Raw genomic sequence first — 12,290 nt, 5'->3', positions numbered from 1 at the left:
GGTTCGGGAAGCATGCAGACATGACCGAGACGTTCTCCGGTCAATAACCAACAGCGGGATCTGGATACCCATGTTGGCTCCCACATGTTCCACGATGATCTCATCGGATGAACCACGATGTCAAGGACTTAATCAATCCCGTATACAATTCCCTTTGTCTAGCGGTATTGTACTTGCCCGAGATTCGATCGTCGGTATCCCTATACCTTGTTCAATCTCGTTACCGGCAAGTCTCTTTACTCGTTCCGTAACACATCATCCCGTGATCAACTCTTTGGTCACACTGCGCATATGATGATGTCCTATCGAGTGGGCCCAGAGATACCTCTCCACTTACACGGAGTGACAAATCCCAGTCTCGATTCGTGCCAACCCAACAGACACTTTTGGAGATACCTGTAATGCACCTTTATAGTCACCCAGTTACGTTGTGACGTTTGATACACCCAAAGCACTCCTACGGTATCCGGGAGTTGCACAATCTCATGGTCTAAGGAAATGATACTTGACATTAGAAAAGCTTTAGCATACGAACTATACGATCTTTGTGCTAGGCTTAGGATCAGGTCTTGTCCATCACATCATTCTCCTAATGATGTGATCCCGTTATCAACGACATCCAATGTCCATGGTTAGGAAACCGTAACCATCTATTGATCAACGAGCTAGTCAACTAGAGGCTTACTAGGGACATGGTGTTGTCTATGTATCCACACATGTATCTGAGTTTCCTATCAATACAATTATAGCATGGATAATAAATGATTATCATGAAAAAGGAAATATAATAATAACTAGTTTATTATTGCCTCTAGGGCATATTTCCAACAGTCTCCCACTTGCACTAGAGTCAATAATCTAGTTCACATCGCCATGTAATTAACACTCACAGGACACATCGCCATGTGACTAACACCCAAGAGTTTACTAGAGTCAGTAGTCTAGTTCACATCACTATGTGATTAACACTCAATGAGTTTTAGGTTTGATCATGTTGCTTGTGAGAGAGGTTTTAGTCAACGGGTCCGAACCTTTCAGATCCGTGTGTGCTTTACAAATCTCTATGTCATCTCCTAGATGTAGCTACCACGTTCTATTTGGAGCTATTCCAAATAACTGTTCTACTTGGAGCTATTCTAAATTGTTGCTCCATTATATGTATCCGGTATCTCTACTCAGAGCCATCCGGATAGGTGTTAAGCTTGCATCGACGTAACCCTTTACGATGAACTCTTTTACCACCTCCATAATCGAGAAAATTCCTTAGTCCACTAGTTACTAAGGATAACTTTGACCGCTGTCCTGTGATCCATTCTTGGATCACTCTTGTACCCCTTGACTGACTCATGGCAAGGCACACTTCAGGTGCAGTACACAGCATAGCATACTGTAGAGCCTATGACTTAAGCATAGGGGACGACCTTCGTCCTTTCTCTCTATTCTGCCGTGGTCGAGCTTTAAGTCTTAACTTCATACCTTACAACTCAGGCAAGAACTCCTTCTTTGACTGACCCATCTTGAACACCTTCAAGATCATGTCAAGGTATGTGCTCATTTGAAAGTACCATTAAGCGTTTTGATCTATCCTTATAGATCTTGATGCTCAATGTTCAAGTAGCTTGATCTAGGCTTTCCATTGAAAAAATACTTTCCAAATAACCCTATATGCTTTCTAGAAATTCTATGTCATTTCTGATCAACAATATGTCAACAACATATACTCATCAGAAATTCTATAGTGCTCCCACTCACTTCTTTGGAAATACAAGTTTCTCATAAACTTTGTATAAACCCAAAATCTTTGATCATCATCAGAGCATTCATTCCAACTCCGAGATGCTTACTCCAGTCCTTAGAAGGATTGCTGGAGCTTTGCATACTTATTAGCATCTTTTACGATTGACAAAACCTTCCGGTTGTATCACATATAACCTTTCCTCAAGAAAATCGTCGAGGAAACAAAGTTTTGACATCCTATCTGCAAGATTTCATAAATAATGCAGTGATCGCTAACATAATCTTAACAGACTCTTAGCATCGCTACGAGTGAGAAAATCTCACCGTAGTCAACTCCTTGAACTTGTCAGAAAACATCTTAACGACAAGTCGAGCTTTCTTAATGGTAACATTTACCATCATTGTCCGTCTTCCTTTTAAAATCCATCTACCCTCAACAGCCTTACAACCATCAAGTAGTTCTTCCAAAGTCTACACTTTGTTTTCATACATGGATCCTCTCTCGGATTTTATGGCCTCAAGCCATTTATCGGAATCCGGGCCCACCATCGCTTCTCCATAGCTTGTAGGCTCATTGTTGTCTAGCAACATGACTTTCAAGACAGGATTACGTACCACTCTGAAGTAGTACGCATCCTTGTCATCCTACGAGGTTTGGGAGTGACTTGATCCGAAGTCTCCTGATCAATATCATAAGCTTCCACTTCAATTGGTGTAGGTGCCACAGGAACAACTCTTTGTGCCCTGCTATACACTAGTTGAAGTGACGGTTCAATAACCTCATCAAGTCTCCACCATCCTCCCACTCAATTCTTTCGAGAGAAACTTTTCCTCGAGAAAGGACCCGATTCTAGAAACAATCCCTTATTGCTTTCGGATCTGAGACAGGAGGTATACCCAACTGTTTTGGGTGTCCTATGAAGATGTATTTATCCGCTTTGGGTTCGAGCTTATCGACCTGAAACTTTTTCACATAAGCGTCGCATCCCCAAACTTTTAAGAAATGACAGCTTAGGTTTCTCTAAACCATAGTTCATACGGTGTCATATCATCGGAATTACGTGGTGCCCTATTTAAAGTGAATGCGGTTGTCTCTAATGCCTAACCCATAAACTATCGTGGTAATTCGATAAGAGACATCATGGTATGCATCATATCCAATAGGGTACAGTTATGATGTTCGGACACACCATCACACTATGATGTTCCAGGCTATATTAGTTGTGAAACAATTTCCACAATGTCTTAATTCTGTGCCAAACTCGTAATTCAGATATTCATCTCTATGATCATATCATAGATCTTTTATCCTCTTGTCACGACGATCTTTCAACTTCACCCTGAAATTACTTGAACCTTTCAATAATTCAGACTCGTGATTCATCAAGTAAATATACTCAACATCTACTCAAATCATCTATGAAGTAAGAACATAACGATATCCACTACATGCCTCAGCACTCATTGGATTGCACACATCAAAATGTATTACTTCCAACAAGTTGCTTTCTAGTTCCATTTTACTGAAAACAAGGCTTTCAGTCATCTTGCCCATGTGGTATGATTTGCATGTCTCAAGTGATTCAAAATCAAGCGAGTACAAAACGGTCCATTTGCATGGAGTTTCTTCATGCATATACACCAATAGACATGGTTCGCATGTCTCAAACTTTTCAAAAATGAGTGAGTCCAAAGATCCATCAACATGGAGCTTCTTCATGCGTTTTATACCGATATGACTTAAGTGGAAGTGCCACAAGTAGGTGGTACTATCATTACTATCTTTTGGCATGAACATGTGTATCACTACGATCGAGATTCAATAAACCATTCATTTCAGGTGTAAGACCATTTGAAGGTATTATTCAAATAAACAGAGTAACCATTATTCTTCTTAAATGAATAATTGTATTGCGATAGGCATAATCCAATCATGTCTATGCTCAACGCAAACACCAAACTCGATGGTAGAGGGAGCTTGCGATGCTTGATCATATCAACATTGGAAACACTTCCAACTCATATCGTCAGCTCACCTTTAGCTAGTCTCCGTTTTATTCCGTAGCTTTTATTTCGAGTTACTAACACTCAGCAACCGAACCGGTATCTAATACTGTGGTGCTACTAGGAGTACTAGTAAAGTACACATTAACATAATGCATATCCAATATACTTCCATCGACCTTGCCAGCCTTCTCATCTACCAAGTATCTAGGGTAATTCTGCTCCAGTGGCTGTTCCCCTTATTACAGAAGCACTTAGTCTCGGGTTTGGGTTCAACCTTGGGTTTCTTCACTAGAGCAGCAGCTGAATTGCCATTTTATGAAGTATCCCTCCGTGCCCTTGCCCTTCTTGAAACTAGTGGTTTCACCAACCATCAACAATTGATGCTCCTTCTTGATTTCTACTTTTGTGGTGTCAAACATCACGAACATCTCAAGGATCATCATACATGTCCCCGATATATTATAGTTCATCACAAAGCTCTAGCAGCTTGGTGGTAATGACTTCGGAGAAACATCACTATCTTATCTGGAAGATCAACTCCCACTTGATTCAAATGATTGTTGTACTCAGACAATCTGAGCACAAGCTCAACAATTGAGCTATTCTCCTTAGTTTGCAGGCTAAGAAAATTGTCGGAGGTCTTATACCTCTTGACGTGGGCACGAGCCTGAAATCCCAATTTCAGCCCTCAAAACATCTCATATGTTTTGCGACGTTTCAAAACTGTCTTCGGTGCCTCAACTCTAAACCATTTAACCGAACTATCACGTAGTTATCAAAACGTGTATGTCAGATGTTCGCAACATCCACAGACGACGTTCGAGGTTCAGCACACTGAGCGGTGCATTAAGGACATAAGCCTTCTATGAAGCAATGAGGACAATCCTCAGTTTACGGACCTAGTCCGCATAATTGCTACTATCAACTTTCAACTAATTTTTCTCTAGGAACATATCTAAACAGTAGAACTATAGCTTGAGCTATGACATAATTTGAAAAATCCTTTTTGACTATGTTCAAGATAATTAAGTTCATCTTTATGAACTCCCACTCAGATAGACATCCCTCTAGTCATCTAAGTGATTACATGATCCGAGTCAACTAGGCCGTGTCCGATTAACACGTGAGACGGACTAGTCAACATCGGTGAACATCTTCATGTTGATCGTATCTTCTATACGACTCATGCTCGACCTTTCGGTCTTCTGTGTTCCGAGGCCATGTCTGTACATGCTAGGCTCGTCAAGTTAACCCTAAGTGTTTTTGCTGTGTAAAACTATCTTACACCCGTTGTATGTGAACGTAAGGATCTATCACACCCGATTAACACGTGGTGCTTCGAAACGACGAACTGTAGCAACGGTGCACAGTTAGGGGAGAACACTTCTTGAAATTTTAATGAGGGATCATCTTATTTACTACCGTCGTTCTAAGCAAATAAGATGTATAAACATGATAAACATCACATGCAATCAAATAGTGACATGATATGGCCAATATCATGTAGCTCCTTTGATCTCCATCTTGGGGCTCCATGATCATCTATTACAAGAACATGATCAATCTCATACATTACATATATCATTCATCACATCCTTTTGGCCATATCACATCACATAGCATACCCTGCAAAAACAAGTTAGACGTCCCCTAATTGTTGTTTGCATGTTTTACGTGGCTGCTATGGGTTTCTAGTAAGAACGGTTCTTACCTACGCAAAGACCACAACGTGATATGCCAATTGCTATTTACCCTTCATAAGGACCCTTTTCATCGAATCCGATCCGACTAAAGTGGGAGAGACAGACACCCGCCAGCCACCTTATGCAACCAGTGCATGTTTGTCGGTGGAACCGGTCTCACGTAAGAGTACGTGTAAGGTTGGTCCGGGCCGCTTCATCCCACGATGCCGCCGAATCAAGATAATACTAGTAGCGGCAAGCATATTGAACAAAATCAGCGCCCACAACTACTTTGTGTTCTACTCGTGCATAGAATCTACGCAATAGACCTAGCTCATGATGCCACTGTTGGGGAACGTAGCATAAATTCAAAAAATTTCCTACGTGTCACCAAGATCAATCTATGGAGTCATCTAGCAATGAGGGAGGATTGGATCTACATACCCTTGTAGATCGCGCGCAGAAGCGTTCAAGAGAACGGGGTTGATGGAGTCATACTCGTCGTGATTCAAATCACCGATGATCCTAGCGCCGAACGGATGGCACCTCCGCGTTCAACACACGTACGGAACGGAGACGTCTCCCATGCCTTGATCCATCAAGGAGGAGGGAGAGGTTGATGGAGATCCAGCAGCACGACGGCGTGGTGGAAGTAGAGGGATTCCAACAGGGCTTCGCTAAGCGCTGCGGGAGGAGGAAGATGTGTCACGGGAGGGAGAGGGAGGCGCCAGGCCTTAGATTCGTTTGCTCCTCCTTTTCCCCACTATATATAGGGCCAAGGGAGAGGGGGGAGGCGCATCCCTTGCCCCTTCCTCCAAGGAAGGGTGCGGCCAAGGGTGGGGAGGAGTCCATCGTCCCCAAGGCACTTCGGAGGTGCCTTCCCCTTTTAGGACTCTCCCCTTTTTTTTCTCTCTCTTGGCGCATGGGCCTCTAGGGGCTGGTGCCCTTGGACCATATAGGCCAAGGCACACCCCCTACAGACCATGTGGCCCCCCCGGGCAGGTGGCCCCACCCGGTGGACCCCCGGGACCCTTTCGGTGGTCCCGGTACAATACCGGTGACCCCGAAACATGTCCCGATGGCCGAAATAGCACTTCCTATATATAATTCTTTACCTCCGAACCATTTCGGAACTCCTCGTGACGTCCGGGATCTCATCCAGGACTCCGAACAACTTTCGGGTTACCGCATACTAATATCTCTATAACCCTAGCGTCACCGAACCTTAAGTGTGTAGACCCTACGGGTTCGGGAAGCATGCAGACATGACCGAGACGTTCTCCGGTCAATAACCAACAGCGGGATCTGGATACCCATGTTGGCTCCCACATGTTCCACGATGATCTCATCGGATGAACCACGATGTCAAGGACTTAATCAATCCCGTATACAATTCCCTTTGTGTAGCGGTATTGTACTTGCCCGAGATTCGATCGTCGGTATCCCTATACCTTGTTCAATCTCGTTACCGGCAAGTCTCTTTACTTGTTCCGTAACACATCATCCCATGATCAACTCTTTGGTCACATTGCGCATATGATGATGTCCTACCGAGTGGGCCCAGAGATAACTCTCCGCTTACACGGAGTGACAAATCCCAGTCTCGATTCGTGCCAACCCAACAGACAATTTTGGAGATACCTGTAATGCACCTTTATAGTCACCCAGTTACGTTGTGACGTTTGATACACCCAAAGCACTCCTACGGTATCCGGGAGTTGCACAATCTCATGGTCTAAAGAAATGATACTTGACATTAGAAAAGCTTTAGCATACGAACTATACGATCTTTGTGCTAGGCTTAGGATTAGGTCTTGTCCATCACATCATTCTCCTAATGATGTGATCCCGTTATCAACGACATCCAATGTCCATGGTTAGGAAAGCGTAACCATCTATTGATCAACGAGCTAGTCAACTAGAGGCTTACTAGGGACATGGTGTTGTCTATGTATCCACACATGTATCTGAGTTTCCTATCAATACAATTATAGCAGGGATAATAAACGATTATCATTAACAAGGAAATATAATAATAACTAGTTTATTATTGCCTCTAGGGCATATTTCCAACATCGGATGCCCGCAAATGATCTGGAGGAAATCAAGAAACAGATCAAGGAGTTATTGGAAAAAGGATATATTCGAAGAAGTTCATCACCTTGGGGAGCCCCTGTGCTTTTGGTTGCGAAGAAGGACAAATCCCTAAGGATGGTTGTTGATTATCGAGCTTTGAATGAGGTGACGATTAAGAACAAGTACCCACTGCCGATGATCAACAATCTGTTTGATCAGTTGCAAGGAGCTAAGGTGTTTTCGAAGATCGATCTGCGATCAGGATACCATCAGTTGAAGATACGTGAGAAGGATATACCAAAGACAGCGTTCATGACGCGCTATGGATTATATGAGTACACAGTCATGTCATTTGGACTAACTAATGCCCCTGCTTATTTCATGAGCATGATGAACAAGGTGTTCATGGAGTATTTGGACAAGTTTGTTGTGGTGTTTATTGATGATATTATGGTATACTCGAAGAATGAGGAGGAGCACAAGGAGAATTTGCGCTTAGTTTTCGAGAAACTCGGGGAACACCAGTTGTATGCTAATTTTAGCAAATGCGAGTTTTAGTTGAAGGAAGTCGGGTTCCTTGGACATGTTATATCGGGAGAAGGTATAGTAGTAGACCCCAGCAAAATTCAGTCAGTCACTGAATGGTTGGCACCCACCTCAGTTAGCGAGATCCGCAGTTTCCTTGGACTCGCAGGTTACTATCGGAGATTCATTGAGAACTTTTCCAAGATTGTGAAGCCAATGACTGAACTGTTAAAGAAGGATACTAAGTTTAAATGGATAGAAGATTGCGAGGCAAGTTTCTAGGAGTTGAAGGAACGGTTGACTACAGCACCCGTGCTAACACTGCCGGATATACATAAGAAATTCCAAGTGTATTGCGACGCCTCTCGCTTAGGACTTGGATGTGCACTTATGCAGGATGGAAGAGTTGTTTTGTATGCCTCACGACAACTAAAACCTCATGAGTTGAACTATGCCACGCATGATTTGGAGTTAGCAGCCGTAGTGCATGCATTGAAGACCTGGAGGCATTACCTTATTGGAAACCGATGTGATGTATACACGGACCATAAGAGTTTGAACTACATCTTCACCCAGAAGGAACTGAACCTTAGATAGAGGAGATGGTTGGAGCTTATAAAGGATTATGATATGAAGCTACACTATCACCCAGGAAAGGCCAATGTTGTAGCAGACGCCTTGAGCAGGAAGAGTTATGCTAATATCCTTGAAAGTAAGGGATTGTCGAAGGAGTTAGCAGAGAATATCATGGAACTTCGATTGGAGATTGTTCCTACAAGATTCGTTGCAACAATGGAGGTCCAGTCGACATTGCTGGACAAGATTCGGGAAGCTCAAAAGGATGACAAGGAGATTGCCGAGATAAAGGAGAAGATGAGCAAAGGAAAGGCCAAAGGTTTTCGTGAAGATGAGCACGATACCCTATGATTTGAGGACCGAGTTTATGTGCCCAATAACCAGGAGATCAGGACGTTAATACTTCAAGAGGCTCATGACTCACCATACTCGATACACCCCGAAAACACCAAGATGTATCTAGATTTAAAGGAACGTTTCTGGTGGACCGGTATGAAGAAGAATATTGCCGAGTATGTAGCCGTATGTGATGTATGTCAGCGAGTGAAGGCAGAACATCAGAAGCCAGCAGGATTATTACAGCCTATGCCGATACTCGAATGGAAGTGTGATAAACTTGGCATGGATTTTGTCACCAGATTGCCCAGGACTAAAGCAGGATATGATTCTACATGGGTAGTAGTTGATCGCTTGACCAAAGTGGCACACTTTATCCCAGTGAAAACCACTTATACCAGTGAAAAGTTTGCTAAGATTTATATGTCCAGGATCGTATGTCTGCATGGAGTTCCGAGGACCATCGTATCAGATAGAGGAACACAGTTTACTTCAAAAGTTTTGGCATCAATTACACCAGACTTTGGGGATGAGGTTAGAGTTCAGTACAGCTTTTCACCCACAGACAGATGGATAGACCGAGAGAGTGAACCAAATTTTGGAGGACATGTTGAGAGCCTGCGCGCTAGATTATCGATCTAGTTGGGATGACAATTTGCCTTACGAGGAGTTCTCATACAACAATAGCTACCAATCCAGTTTGAAGATGGCACCGTTTGAAGCCCTGTATGGACGCAGGTGCAGAACACCCTTGATGTGGGATGAGGTAGGAGACCGACAGTTGTTTGGACCAGACTTGATCAAGGAGTCTGAGGAGAAGGTTAAATTGACTCGTGATAGAGTGAAGATTGCTCAGTCCAGGCAGAACAGTTATGCGGACTCAAAATGCAAAGAAGTAACCTATCAAATTGGAGATAGAGTATATCTGCGAGTATCTCCCTTGCGAGGAGTGGAACGTTTTGGAGTTAAGGGGAAATTAGCTCCGAGATTTGTAGGACCGTATCGTGTTTTGGAACGGATGGGAGAAGTTGCCTATGAGTTGGAATTACCCGAGGGATTGTCAGGAGTTCATGATGTGTTTCACGTTTCACAGCTAAAGAAGTATCATGCTGAGATGGCCGATATACCGTTAAGAGATAAAGTACCCTTGGAGGCAATTCAGTTGGGCAGTGATTTGACTTACGAGGAGAAGCCAATAAAGATTCTTGAGTTTGCTAGCAGAGTCACTCGCAGTAAGGTTATCAAGTTTTGCAAAGTTCAGTGGAGCCACCATATCGAGGACGAAGCCACCTGGGAATGAGAGGATGATCTTCGCAAAGACCACCCACACCTATTTTCTAGCCAACCCGAATCTCGAGGGCGAGATTCATCTTAAGGGGGTAGGTTTGTAACAACCCAAATTTTCAATTTGGAATGTTATACATAGTCATCCATGCATATCATATTTTATTTGCATTCCGTCTCGCGATCCTCGGAATCCTAAGCAACTCAAGGACCCTCGGAGAGAGTTGGGGATTTTTCCCGGTTTTCAAATTTGATTTTATCAAATTACGAAGCGAGGATTTTGGTTTTAATTATTTTTCTCTCCGAAAATATTTCATATCAAAAAATATGAGAAGAGATAATATGACTTCTCCAAGATAATTGAAATATTGGAGGAAGAATATTAAAATCAAATATTTGTTTTATTTGGATTTTATTGCAATTTTGTTTGCATTAGAAAAATTGCACGTTTTCAAAATGGCATTTTAGGGCCAAGAAAATGTTCATCTCGTTCTAAATATTTTATTTAGACGGTGAAAACTTATTTTGGCATTTTTAGATTTTTCTTTATTTTTCTAGGATTTTATTTTGGTCGGCGAAATTATTTTAAAAAAAAGTTCCCGCGCCCGACTGGGCCTAAGGCACAGCCGAGCTAGGCCGCCGCCGCCTCCTTCCCCGCGCGCGCGCCGCCGCTGCTGACTCGGACGAGGAGTCCGAGCCGGACTCCACCGCCGCCGCCTTGGCCCCTTCTCCAAGCCGCCCCGCCCCTTTATATACGCGCCGCCCGAGCCCCCCACCCCCACAGCCACCGCCGCCCGCGCTAGCCGCCACCGCCGCGCTAAGCCGCCGCCATCGCTTGCCGCGCCCAGCGCCGCCGCCGCCTCGCCTCGCCGGAGGTAGCCACCGGATGTGAGCTGCCGGTTTTTTTAAGAACCGTTCGGGTTTTTTAGAAAACCCTAGATTCGTTTTTTTTCGGATCGCCGGTTTTTCTCGGTTCTTCTAGTTAGCGGATGTTCGTCCGTACGTTCGTTTTAACGAACGGTTTTCGCCCGTTAGTTATAGCTAACGAACACTCGTTCGTTAGTCTGTTCGTCAGTTTTCTTTTATCGGATTTATTCTGCGAGTTTTCTGATCGTGATTTCTGATCCGATCTTAGTTTTTGTTTATCTTTTCGCTCGTTAGTCGGAATCAGGCGATTAAAGCGCCTAGAGTTTCGTCTCGAAACCCTCTTTCCGTTTAACCAACTTCAATAAGTTTTTGCTACTGTAAAATTTGACCTAGGTTCAGACTAGTAAATGAAGCTTCTTTCTTTCGCCGTTTGAGTTTCGTTGCTCCGTTTGATTTGATTCTTTTTGCGAACCGGAGTTCTTAAGTTGAACCTTCTGGTCAACCTCTTTTATTTGAGTTTTGCTTGCGCATCTTTGCTTGTTGCTTATGTATGTTATTGTTTGTTTGCGATAGAACACCCGGAGTGCGAAGCGTGCTACTACGAGTCCCTAGGTTTCGCAGACCGTTAGCAATGCAAGTAACACTTTTATCATATCCCTTTTATCACCCAGTTTTTATGCATTAGCTCCAATCCTCAAACATTGCATGATTAGGATGTCATTAACATGTGGGTTGGGAAGTAGTTGATGAGGTAGAACCTATTACCCTGTTACATTCAAACCCTTGGGAGTTACTTCCACCCTTTGCTTATATTGCTATGCTATGCTCGTATACATGGTTTGGGTGAGTGAAATCCATGACAGATGTGAGTTTGTTAATTAATGGTTCAACTTAAGGTGGCAACTTAAATACACATCTGGGTGGATTGAGGCACCTGGAGTACCCAGTGTTGCCTGTATTTTTGGAAATCCCAGAGTAACCGTGTGATCTTCCTATGGACCGCCACCCAGGCTCAAAGGGAACTGAGATGATTCATGCTAGAAACTTCCGTGTGCAGCCACAGGCTATTATGGGCTCTAGCATAGTTGAGTAAGTTACGTGAAGCTCTTGAAGAGGCAGATCAGCAGGTAGTGGGATGTAGGTTTGGTATGGTCTGTCCGGAGTAGAGAGTTAATGTTTCTGAATGACTGTGTCGTGGTC

Source organism: Triticum urartu, chromosome 5A (genome assembly GCF_056163025.1).
Source record: "Triticum urartu cultivar PI428250 chromosome 5A, HENAU_Tu73, whole genome shotgun sequence".
Lineage (NCBI taxonomy): Eukaryota > Viridiplantae > Streptophyta > Magnoliopsida > Poales > Poaceae > Triticum > Triticum urartu.
The sequence above is the reverse complement of the archived record's forward strand: the minus strand, read 5'-3'. Positions refer to the sequence as shown.